The sequence below is a fragment of the Dermacentor andersoni genome, chromosome 5 (genome assembly GCF_023375885.2).
Source record: "Dermacentor andersoni chromosome 5, qqDerAnde1_hic_scaffold, whole genome shotgun sequence".
NCBI lineage: Eukaryota > Metazoa > Arthropoda > Arachnida > Ixodida > Ixodidae > Dermacentor > Dermacentor andersoni.
Genome location: NC_092818.1, coordinates 105288730 through 105302320, shown reverse-complemented (window position 1 = coordinate 105302320; position 13591 = coordinate 105288730).

The window sequence follows — 13591 nt, the reverse complement described above, 5'->3', positions numbered from 1 at the left end:
TGTGTGCTTCAAGCTTGGTGTGTTCCATAAAGATACCATGGCTTCATCTGCAAGCGCACGAATTTTCCTTGCTTCGTCTGTTCTTGAGAACGGTATGGAGACTTGCATGCCCTCCTCATGTACAGATCGTGCTGCTGCAACGGCATGTTCATTGCCCATAATATCACAGTGGCTTGAAATCAACTGTAACGTGATGTCGTGTCCTTGCTCGACGAGGTGGTGAAGCAACAGTCTGATTTCTAGAACTAGTTGCTCGTGGGGTCAGCGGCGTAAGGCAGAAACCAAACACTGAAGAGCAGCCTTGGAATCACTGAACACGCTCCATTTCTTCGGCAGTTCATCAGAAATTACGCGAAGTGCACAACGAATAGCAGCGAGTTCCGCGGCATAGATAATGATGCTCGGTGTATGTATCGTACAGCAAGAGCAGTGAAAGCTGCTTGAGTGCTGGAGACGAGAGTTGTGCTTTTGTTCGTATGCGTGGTACCATTAGCCTAACTTTTGATCGAACCAAGCACCATGGGGGAAACGGAACTCTCACTGGAGCAGTATAGCTTGATGGAAGGTATGCACGATAGGACAGGATTCGCTGACGAAAGTAGGCACGTGGTCGATTCTCTGGCAGTGAGGCTAGGTGATGGGCAAGGGCTCGAGTAGGGTACCTACGGATGCTCTGAGTGCTTTCCATGTGTATATATATATATATATATATATATATATATATATATATTAATAACTTAAAAGACAACTTTAAAAGTTGTTTATTACTCACTACTCCAGCTGTAACAAGTTTTTCTTTTTCAAATTTGGTAATCTAATGCTTGATTGACTAATCGCCAGCTTGAATATTGTGGTTGGATCACTCAAGGACCTTGGTTTTCTGAGAAGCTTTAATTTGCACTGTCTTTCGAAGCTTGACAAAAGCCCAAAGCGAGCTACCAGTCTCGCTTTATTGAAAACACGGCTGGAAATTTCCTTTTATAACCTATTCACCACAAATATAGTTTCCAATCAGCCGTATAGGCCGTACAAACATCCTAGTTTGTCACCGAACTTCTTGTTTCGCGAGCCAACAAGTTGGTTCTCTCTCACCTTACACAAACCCATACACACGCAAACACGCAATACAATCCATATCTACATGCAGTATCATAATAAATTCTGGGTTTCATGCGCCAAAGCAAAGATATCATTATGACGCACGACGTTGAGGGGGGCTCTTGATTAATTTTGATAATCTGGGGCTTTTAACGTGCACCCATTGCACAGTACACTGACGTTTTTGCATTTCGCGCTCATCGAAATGCGATGTTTGTGCCGGAAGCTCAACGCCAAAGCCACCACGCCACCACGGTGGGTTTGCCCGACCGCATATATATTACAGCACTTATTATTAGCCTCACAGGCGTCTCTCAATGTCTGCCATAGTGTAAATAACAAAGCAGGCTAACACACAGTAAACAAACGCCGTGATACTTTCGGTCCTGATTCCGAGTGCATAAATTGTGAGTCAAGCCTGTTTGTTTAAATAAATTTTGCTCGTTGTAGGTCAAGGTATCTCCATACATTTTTCATAAAATCAATAACTCTTGCGTTACTTACAGTGCTAGTGCCGCCATGCATTTTATTGCTAGAAAGGACAGAGATTGCGGCTAATATGTAAAACTTTCTTTTTACTTTTGATTCCACTATGCTTGAAGATGCTGTTTTATTTGTAAAAGTTATAATAAGGTATGTGGTAAAAAATTTGGTGACGAGATATTGTAGTCTCTGCCGGTGACACGTGTGGTATAAAAAAGACGACCTGTCGTCATTGCCGTCCGTGCCCTAGCAGTCTGCAAAATACACTGGGCCGGTCAACGAAACGGTCTTTTTTTTTCCTTCTCACTGCCTGCTGCTTCTCAAAGTCTATTCTTCTCGCTTTCAAAAATAGCTGTAACTGCTTCTGAAAGGTAGCCTGTATATTCACCGCTCAGCAAAAAATATAGCCTGCGACTTCGAGATAGGAGATGGGAAATCGGCGAGTCATGAAAAATGATGCACGCACACGTCACTGCCTACGCAGGCACAGCTCGACACATACAGATCGAAAGTAGCGCAGGAAAACTATCAACAAAGGCTCTGGGCAGTATCAGAGTGGATGCAAGCAATACGCGATAAGTAGGATGGTAGCAAGCATGTATGCGCAATGCCTGTTATTCGACGCCTACTCACAGCGACGCGGAGAGATGGGTCTTAGACCTTTGATATAAAACAGCTCTCGAAGAAGTATCTGTTTTCGACTTTGACGCCATGTGGGCTCTACAATCGTCCTAGGCGTCCTTTCTACGCAGATATTTCAGATGCGAAACAGTTTTAAACGGAACTACAATATACTTGCATTCCCAGGCATTACTGAATGACTGACGAGGCCTAATGCCTCTCAGCAACGCTGCGCTTTTGAGAGAAACTGAAGTGGAGAGCTGCGGTATAATTTTGACTACGTTTATTTTTTTTTATAACGTCGACACAAAACAATACACGAGCGTTCTTGTGCTTCGACCCAACCGAAATGTGGTTACCCCGTCTCGGAATTAAAGCCGTGAGTTTGGGCGCAGCAACTGAAAGCCACGGCCATTTGCCATCGTGCTGGCTGTCGTAGGCTCCCGTAAAATGGTGTAAAAGAGACAACATTGGAAATAAGTTCGCTCTTTTGTAATATTTGAACGCTTGTAACAATTTTTGAAAGTATTTTGCTACCGCTAGAGCCATAGGCCTTCCCAGTGGACCCGTTTACGATTATAATCGCAGGATGATCTGACCTCATAAAAGAAGACATTCAGTTTTGGGAAATGGACGTTATTTTGAAGTAAAAAAGAAGCACGGGTGATGCTATGAACTGATTTTCATAAACTTGCTACGAAAATATTTTCGCCTCCCATAGAACATTTTTTGTACTTCATTTTTGCTTGAATTTGTTTTCGCTTTTGAGAGTGCTCAAAGAGCATATTGGTTTGGTCTTTATTAGCTGAAAGGTGCATTTCCCACAAGCTGCGTTTTCTCTTAACTAATGCTACCTGATAGCATGACTCTGGTGTTTGATGACTAAAGGAAATTCAGTGTATTCATGGCAGTGAACAGGCACAACGGCAATATAATGCATCCTTTATCGCTGCAATCCACAGAGATGATCGCTTGCAACTAGTCCAGCTCCCTTTGATCGCAGACCGTTATCGCAGCAAACCATTTTCGCAGCATCGCAGCAGGGGGCAACAAAGTTACTGCTGCAGTATTTTACAGCAAACCTTCAAATATAAAGAGAAAGCTCTTTACTAAAATGCAGAATATCCTACCGGCGCGTGAGTAGGCGACTACATATTAGCTTGCATAGAGGACGGAATCGGGGGTATAAAGAGCATTGAAGGAGTAGGGCGGAAAATGAAAAAAAAAAGCAAGGAAACGCATGATAATGGTATTTACAGGCCAGGCAAAGCAGATGGCGTTGATATCCAAGACTAGAGCTTGTCAATTACGCTCATGTGTTCACAAACGGATGTTGCCAGCATTGGTGTCCATTCTGGCGCACGTGATGTTGTGTTGTTATAGGCTGCCGCGAACGTGACCGTCTGTGACCGTGGGTGTGTTATCTGTTTTTTCCCTTTACTTTCTCCTTATCTTTCTACTTTTCTACCTGCTTACCCTGGTGCAAAGTTGCGAACAGAATTTGTTTGCCCTTCCTCACTTTCTGCTTTTTTTAAACGCCGACAACAATTGCAACAATTTTGGAAGCAAATAAACCGTTGAACTCCAGTGTCATTGTCCTCGCTACAGCTTCCAGAGACAGTCTAGCGTGACAGCGCTGGCTGGCCTCGACAACCGAACACTTTCCGAGCAGACGATCTTAGAGGGCTGGCTGGTAGGGTCTTCACAATAGAACGCGACGGAGGCGCTATTAAGGTTTCTCCTGTCAAGTGACCTTGTTGAACGGTTGGCGATTCCCGTGTTCTTTTATGCGTGTGTATGTGTTTTTTTACCTCTCTAAAGTGGTGTTTTTTCCTGTCTTCCTTTACCCCTTTCCCGGAGCCGGGTAGTAAACAGGATACTTACCTTCCAGTTATCGCACTTGCCTTTCATGTTTCATTTATTTATTTCTACCTTCGTCTCTCTCTCTCTCTTTATATATATATATATATATATAGAAAGTACCCATGACAGAGCATGTGCATACGGATATAACGGATTCTTCGTTTTTCTTTTCTTTTTTTACAGCTCTAATTTTTCTAAACGTCTTTATTGAAACAAAGCATTCAAGGCAGCGCAGAATATGCATACAGCAGTTAGAAATGCGTCATCCCTAGTGTGAAGTTTCTGATACCTCAGAGCCTAGTCTATAAGCTCGATGGAGAAGACGTTCAAAAACCTCAAAGCATACTCTGGAATTGCGGCATGTTCGGTTCCATAATTTTTCTCTTCTTTGCCGAATAACCCGGCTATGAATGCACTACAATGAACATCAGCACACAGCTGTCCATCAGGGCAAAATATAACTTTTAGTTCATTTTGTTGGCAAAAGAGATTGCCAGGAAAGGGCTGCACCTGAATTGATCGTCTTGTGAGCTATGCAATATTTATTCTTATCCAGCCTACTTGAATCGGGAGGTCGCTTCAGTGCGTTAAGTTAAGTTACTCCAAGGTATTTGTAGTTTGTGACCTCAATTAATGGCTGGGGTGCAAGCGAGTACGGAAACGTAAAACAATAGAATTTTCTGGTTATTTTCATGAAAATAGTTTTCAGGGCGTTAAGAACCATGTTCAATTGTTCAAACAATTTATGTAGTTTCTGTTAATCGTGATTAAGGAATGCTTGATCCTCAGAACATCTCACTTCATTAAATAGCACGCACTCATCAGTAAAAGCTCGGATACAAACTGGCTCACTAATTACATCAACAATATTATTTATTAACAAGGGACCAAGGACACTTCCCTGTGTTACACCTGATCTCACTGATAGCTGCCGCGAGCAATGGCCATCAATACTTACAAACTACACTCTGTCGCTTCAATACGATTCAACCCAAGAAAATATAAATTCTGGTATGCTTAGAGACCGAAGCATTAAGATTAGTTTGGCATGACATACAAGATCAAATGCCTTCTTAAAATCCAAGAATATGATGTCAATCTGACCTGACCTATCGAGAGCGGAGGTGAAGCTGTGAACAACTGTTGTCAACTGGGTGACTACGCAGAGGCCCTTTCTAAAGCCATGTTGAAACGGTTATATTATGTTATATCGGTTAAAATCTTGTTGATGTAATTCACGATGACATGCTCCAGAATTTTGCAACATGAAGACGTTAAAGAGATTCGTCGATAATTTGTTAATAGCGTGCTGTCTATCTTTTGAAAGACAGGAGCGATTCGAGCAGTTTTTCAATCGGTAGGAATGTTAGTTGATGATAGGGAAGCACGAAAAACAAGAAACTTGAAGAAAGGTGAAGAAAGAGGTTGAAGATACCGGTGAAGAAAGAGGTTGGGTACATTGTCAGATCCAGGTGACGATTTAGTCTTTAAGTTTCATAGCGTAGAAACAATCCCGGGTTCTGACATAAGGGTAGATATATTATGCTCGTATTTAAGGCTCAGGCGTAACGGTTTGGTTTGGCTAGAAAATAAAAACACTGGGAAAGTATTCATTGAACTTTTCAGCTATACTACGCTTGTAATGGACAGTCAGGCCATCGCGCACCGCGCGGTCAACTGCCTTCTTTATTGTGGACAGCTATCGCCAAAACTTCTCAGGAGAGTTTCTAATGAAATTAGGCAAACTGTAGTTGAAATAATGGTTGTTAGCCTTATATATTGCCTTGTTTAAACTTGTCAGTGCCATTTCCACTATGTTTCTATTAGATTTTACTCGCTTAGTCTTCTAATTCTTCGTTTGATGTGCAACAAATGCCTCGTCACCCAAGGATTATTATTGCGTCTTTTTTTAATGTTGTTCTGCACTAAATTTTCAAGCGAGTACATGCAAAGGCCCTTAAAAGTGTTCCACAGTAATTCAACATCATGTCTTTGGAATTTATCTAAGTTATGAAGCAGATAATCCAGAATACTTTCGTTTTTACCATCAGAGAAGTCTTTAACCCCAACTGGAGTTACAATTGTTTTTTGCACTCCAAGGGGACACGTAAGACACACCATACGGTGGTCAGAGATACCTTCCTGTACAGTTATACTGTAATTTTCAATCGAACAGCTGACGAATACAAGCTCCAGTAGTGAACCAATTTCTTTAGCACGAGTTGCTTGATTACCAATCTGCTGAACGTTAGCACTCTGCGTAATGTCAGCCACGTTATCAACATGGGGCGCTATAACGTAAAACTATTCCAAACTTTTCTATTCCAATTCTGCAATCAGCCCACCGTGATTGGTCAGAAACTTTTTTGACCACCCCCACTTTATCTGCCTTTCACGCGACGTCACGAAAACCGCGATAGCTCCCCATCTGATATCACGTGTACACACTGATTATGCATAATTTGACCGAACAAAACAAAGATAGTTATTTCTGATTCGACGCCTTTTTGCCATTAGCCCTCGGATATTGGTCAAACGTTTTTGGGCTGTACCCATTTCACCTGCCTCTTACGCGACGTCACAGAACCGCAAGAACTCACCGCGTCAAAGTGACGCGTACGCGTTAAAGATGCATTAATATGCCAAACAAAACTGAATTTTCTTCGGAAATAGCGGCAGGCTGCCCCATTCCGAAAGGAACAAAAGATGGCTGCCGCCGATCACTCCGGCACTGGCTACTCGCCCCTGCCGGAAAGCATGGGTTTATTTGCGTGGCCGTGTAACGTTTTCGAGACCTTTCGGCCCGTTTACGACCTCGTTCTGCCAACTCTTCTTTGCTGAGGGTCCGTTTTAACGTCATTCTTAAGCTTCCGTTGCATGTCACCGCGATTGTCGACGAGCCACCGCAAGCTAAATAAGAGAAAGCGGACCAATCGCAGACGCTGGCACCACCCTCTTCATCCGGTTATCAATATCCAGTGCAGTGGCGTGGCCCCATCGGATCCCTCTCCACTTGAGCATTCTCTTCGCTTCTTGTGAGCCAATTAGATAAGACAAGCCGCTCAGTGCAGGCAATGTTATTCGTTTTTCAAGCAAACAAAAGGGACCTCCAATGAACAAGGGGAGCATTTGATTGGTTCGTTCAACAATGCTTGCGTCGGCGGTTACGCACGTTTGACATCAGGAGATTAGAATAAAAACATATTGGAATAGTTTTACGTTATACGGCCCATGCTCACATTTGTCACGATTCGAGAATGGGCGATTCCAGTAAACATTTGGAAGTTTGAAATTCCCAGCTATAATAATTCTGTCGTCCTGAAAGCTCGCCACGTGATCACACAGACCATGCCAATATTCAGTGGGCTAATCGGGTGCACGATAAACTGCAATCATAATTAAAGAGCGCTGCCAACATGATAACTTCACCGCCGACACTTTCGTGGTTATCAATTTGGTGCGTCAGTGAAGCCGGTATATTTCTTTTCACAAGTACTGCAACTCCCTCTCCCCGTGAACGTCTGTCTTTTCGAAAAACTTGGTACGAGGGCGGAAAAACATTTTTATCATCAATACCATTGTCCAACCATGTTTCTGTGAGAACAGGAACGTGGGGAACATAACTTAGAAGGATGAATTCAAGTTCACTAGGTTTGTTTACAAGGCTGCGTGCACTTATGTTCATGAGCCGAAAGTCAGATTCTTGAGGCTGCTCTTGTGACTATTCATAGGAACTTGTATCGCGGCTCAACGTTTTTACTGAGCAGTTCCTAATATTACCAATAATACAGATCGCCATCGATTCTCAGTTTATCGTGTATAAATGTTACTCTGTTTTCTTTTTCTTTCGCTCTTGGCGCTATTCCACAAAAGCTTTCTTTCCTTCAATGTATTAGACGAATAGTAATTCTGGATGTATAATTTTGTTCTTTTGAGCTTATGTACACTTTTCAGTACTTGTTCTTTTTCATCACAATCCGGAAAATGTACTATCACCGGTCTCAGCTTACCTGCCTTTCCTAGGTGGTGAATTCTGCCCACTGATTTGCAGGACGCATTTACCTTATTGCAAAAAATCTCAGAAATAACTTTTTGTTTCAGGTCCTGATCTGTCTCTTTTGAAATTTCAGGCACACCAACGACAATAAGGTTAGAGCGTCTGCTTCTGTCTTCAACGTCAACGATTTTCCGACGGAGGAAACTAAAAGCTTTTTTTTTTATTTCGTATATACAAGCAGTTTTTCTTTGTAGTTCAATGAACTGGTGGTTAAATTCAGTAAACAAGTTCTGCAAACTGGTCTGCTGGGTTCTTAGTGCTGCAACTTCAGCAACTAGTCTGTTCCGGCCTTCCAGTAACTGCTTTAGCATCTCCTGAGTATTAGGGTCGGGATTTAATTCCACATTTCCGCCTAAAAGTAGCATACACACGGAAAACACTTCACGAGCAATGTCAGTGCACTTCATGGGGCACGGCAAGAGTACAAGGCCACGGTAGTCACTCCTAATAGTACAATAATCTTCCCCAATCAGCGCGAACCAAAAAAGGTGCTCGTAAAGTGCCGGTGGTTGCCCCACCATGCCCACTGAAGCAAAGATGCTGTGCTACGGCTTTTATAGAAAGTTGATATGACGTGAACAGCCCAGGAGATGGCGCTTCATTCCGGCGCTTCTTGTTTGTAGCTGCCCGTGCCAACATAGCTGTCGTAGACGGGTGGATCCACATGCGCGGTAGTTTCAACTTGAAAAAGTAAAGCCTGCGCGAAAGGTGCTCGTAAGGCGGACATGCCAGTGTTTAGCCCGCCGTGCCCATATATATGCGTCTGCGTGCGCTTGTGTGCGTGTGCGTGTGTGCGTGTTTGCGCGTGCGCGTGTGCGTGTGTGCGTGTGTGTGTGTGTGTTGGCACGTGCAGCTACGAACTAGAAGCGCCGGAAATGTGTTGCCAGTATTTCTATTGGGCATATATATATATATATATATATATAGATAGATATATATAGGTTTCGGTTATGAGTGTTTAAAAAGATAACCTGCTTATAACTTATCATTTTGTGACTTCTATATAAGTGTATTAGTATTCTTCATCGCGGCATTTTATCTGCAAAAATTAGCTGACGTAGCTGTCACAGTGTTGCGGCCTATTTCTGAAAGAAAACAGTGAAAAATATTTAAAAATTTAATGACGAGAGCACTTCATTAAATCTAAAGTGTTCGTAAGGTCCCTATTCTCAGGTCGTCATGTCAAACTACTTATGAATGCTGTAGTTGTCAAGCGACAATAACGGTACCGTAGTTTCGAAGTTCCTTGCGTCGGCTAAAAGCAACCATAAGTTGTTAGAAAAAAAAACAAAATGGTCAATACAGCTGTTGGCGTAAATAAAGAATAAAGCGAAAAGGGAAAGGTGTAGAGATCAACCAGATGCGTTTCCAGTCAGCTACACTACGCAAGGGCTAAGGGGGTGTGATATCAAGTGAAACGAAAGCATGACTGCAATCAAACGAACAATTCTCTCATCGAGGAGATTGCTCGAAACAACACGTTGAGTGCAGAAAAAATAGAGAACCCTTCGTGAACAAAAGGAGTCATTCACTACACGAACCAAACATAACCATTTCTTTAATGGCTCGTGCGATCTCAAACAGAGGGATGGTGAATGTAGGTTGTTTGGAGACACCCGGACTGAAAAGCCTTCAAAAAGCAGAGCGCACTGGCTGTGCGAAGTGCGCCTGCGCGAGAATGTTCTATGTACAGAAATTATTGTGGAGCACATGGTGTCCATAGTGTGCATTCGCGTATTGGACAACGGGTTTATAGTGTCTCATCGTACTACAGCACAGTCACCTGTCGTTTCCCTCTATCTTTCCCTTTCACCCCTATTTCCGCTTACTCCGGTGAACAGTAACAGGCTAGAGACAAGCTCTCGAGGCCTACCACTTCTTTTGTCTCTACATAAATGTTCTCCTCTAGGAGGCTCTCACATGCAATAGTAGGACCACACTGCAGCGATAAAGCACCACACCAGGTAATACATAAATATGATTATGCTTCGTAAGCCTCTTACTTTAAGCCCATTAAGTCAGCATCGGCAGAACCTGCTGATTGAGGACTGTGAAATTACAATGGAAAGGTGTCATCTTTCATGAACTTTTCTTCATTAGCCCGCCTGAGTCATCGCGTGCATTTCGCGCAAGGCACAACGTGATAGTAGTGGAAGCTCAGTGAAAGCAATGACGCTACGATAATACGAAAGGAAGAAAACATGGGATTAGTATTTACAGTTGTTCATTCATTCGCGCAAATATTATACGTGCGCGCAACCACCAGATTCTCGGCCCATTTCTCATTGTGGGCAAGCGCCATGTCTTGAGAGATGATAATCATCGTCACGATCATCATAATTTTAAAGACTTAAGTTCTCATTCACAGTACGCTACTTCTGCTGAATAAACCGGAGTACATAGTGTCTAATATATGTCACCTGCTAGTCCAGCGTTTTGGCGTCTCTCCTTCCCGTCCTCTTTGCGACTCAATTTTTCCGCTGGTTTTCTCAAGTTTCAGTGTGAAACAACTGGCACAGCAAGCAGTACAGCTACATAGTGACAAAGGTGGGTTACTTTACAATTACCTGTGTTTTGCTCTTGCTATCTTTTTCTTGCATCTGCGAAAGCCTATTAATTAAATTTGCTCAGAGTCAACGGTCAAAGGGAAGCTTGGCATACATTCTGACTGCTATCCAAATAGAATGTCCTTTCTAGCGTGAAACCCCATCGGAGAGCTGAAAGCGTATAGACATTAGAAAGCAGAGTGGAGAATAAATTGCTATACGAGGTTTTGTCTCTACGCCAATCATTGCAGAGAGAGAGAGTCACAGAGTTTTCACTCCGCAGGTTCACGAGTTCACGCTTGTTCAGCGTGTGTCCATCCCAATCGCCAAAGCTATCAACATTTGGACGTCACTGCGCATTACGCTTCGCCAGCAATCTGAGACCGCACACCCTCGTTCCGAATTACTAGCTGCGCGCATGGACGCTGTATATATATATATATATATATATATATATATATATATATATATATATATATATATATATTATTCCAGTGCCACTCTTCTTTAGTATTTCGAGATTAAACAGCGACGACCAATTTCACCCGCGTTTGCATTTAATCAGGAGTGGTCCTATGAACTTCCCACACATGAATGACACGGCTTCGCTGAAGCTTATACTCATTCATTATGTATGGCATAAAGGCACCACCGGCCAACAGCCGGCGCAGAGATTGAAATTTGTTCGTGTAGGAGGCTACGCATTACAGGGAGGTTTGAAAGTTCTGTGCCAGCTCTATGGAATAGAGTGCCTCACTCGTACACGTGTAGCTGAGAAGCCAGCAGTAGCGTTGCTTGTAAGCTGCGACTCGATCAAGCAGCCTGTAAACAAGTCGTCTATATCTAAGATAACATTTTGGATCACCAGTAGCACATTAGGTGTTCTCTACGCCATCAACTCAGGGTTCGTATGCGGCTCGGGAAGCATACCAGAATGTCAAAAACATTAAGGGCCTTTGTTCAAGACTTCCGTGTACACTACATCACAGAGATCAAAGATAATAATTGGGAGCATTCATTTATCTTGTGTTTGTATGCTCTCCACAAACTTGCGAGCTAGCGGTGGATGTTTTGGGATCAAACCGCGCTAAAAGTCGCTTGCAATTTGTAGTCCAATAGCATTTTTTTTTTGTCGTGTTCGAGCCACATTGCAAGCGCTCTGCTACTGCAGAAGGCTGCAGCAGAAGAAGATATGGGCAATAAGCGGTGCGCGCGCATGTATTGAACAAGAGAATAAATTTCGATGGCAACTTACAGTACACTCGTCTGGCGCTATGAGAGAAATAGCGCATTATTTATACCAGCTGTAGTAATAAGCCAGGCAATCAGCAAATAGAATATGTCAGGGCTTATAGCAAAGCGTTTTTCATAACTGGTGTTGTCCTACGTCTATGGGCAAGGCTGCGGGGAAAATGCATGAGCTAAGCTGTTCTTGCTGATAACTTGCATGAGTTCCTGTGGGAACAAGAAATGAACCGCACTGCTTTTTCCTCTGTGCTTTTAAAGAAACGGGTAAAAATTGGTGCGTATGTTTATTTTATTTCATCCAAAAATGCTTGTGAATATAAAAGGAACTTAGTTTTAAACTGAAAGTGCTGGGGTAAGTTTGGTCGTCATTTTTTATATCGGGCCAAATCAAAACAGCTGAATGTCGAATGCATAATGAATCATCGTAGTGTAGCTGCTTTAAAGCTGCCCAAACAGGCAAGTTGTATCCTCCTGCAGTGAACGGTGATTAGATTTCACAAGTTTGCTGCGTATCGACAAATGAATTCCGATCCCCTTTTGCGAACTTATGTGTTCGTTGCTACAACAGGTGAAAACATCAACTGCTTTCTAAGGGAAGGTATACGTGGAACCTTTCTGTGGGATCAGACGTACTTTCAGAGTTGCGCTGTGTTAAAAAGCACTGAATGGGTCTCTAAATTCCGTGTCAGTCGTATAGAAGCGATGTTTCACTGATTTGTGATGCTCCGGTGTCATTTCCCCTACGCTGAAATGCGTCGCGCTCGCATGCCGCAATATAACCTGCGACGCTAATGCCGTTCGTCGAAACAAGCCCCCGTTAGGCATCCTGCATGACGAACCAAGAGGCCACGCTGTCGAAGTGGTGGGTTTGTCCGCGTTGCCTTTCTGCTTAATAGTACAAGCATGCTACTGCGAAGTATTGCGCAATATAGTGAAGTTACGAACGCTGCTAAGACTTAGAGCAAAGTGTCTGCTAACATCGAGTGAGAGGACCTAACGCCTCCTGTGTCTGGCAGCTCATCCCTACATCAGAATGCAGCATAAAAGTTCCCATTATTTTTAGAGCCAAAAGACCAGCTGTGGCGTCAGCGAGTCACAAATTTTGGTGCTTTGTTCTCCACTGAGAATGATGGGTTGTTGTCATAGCTTCCAGATCAGTCGATCCTCATGCATATGATAACTTGTTTTGCTTTGCAGATGACCCACCTGTTACAAACAAAGATAAAAACGTCCTGTACATTGTTGTGCTATCTCGTCACCGGAGGCAAAAGTGACCACTGCCATATAATATGTCACAGAGAGAAAGCCTATGCCACAAATTTATGCACAACGTAGTTACCCGTAAAGGCGCAGAGATCTTCATTGCTTGTCTGTGCATGGTCGCCGTTTTCATAGAGCTTTCTAACAATAAATTTCTCATGGAAAGCGCGCTGAACATGCGAACAATGCAAACCAAATAGCGCATCGTCCATGGCTCAGCAGCGACAACTCGCCTGCTTAGAGCACAAAGCGAGAGCGTGGCACTATTGATACCTACTGGAACTGTTATGATTACAAAGAAAACGGAGCTCGAGAAAAGAGCTTTTATAGTTTTTGATATTCTTTTGGAAGATAGACAAATCTTGACCATATACTGAATTTCCTGGCGGAGTGCACTAGCTATCATTTTCTTTTA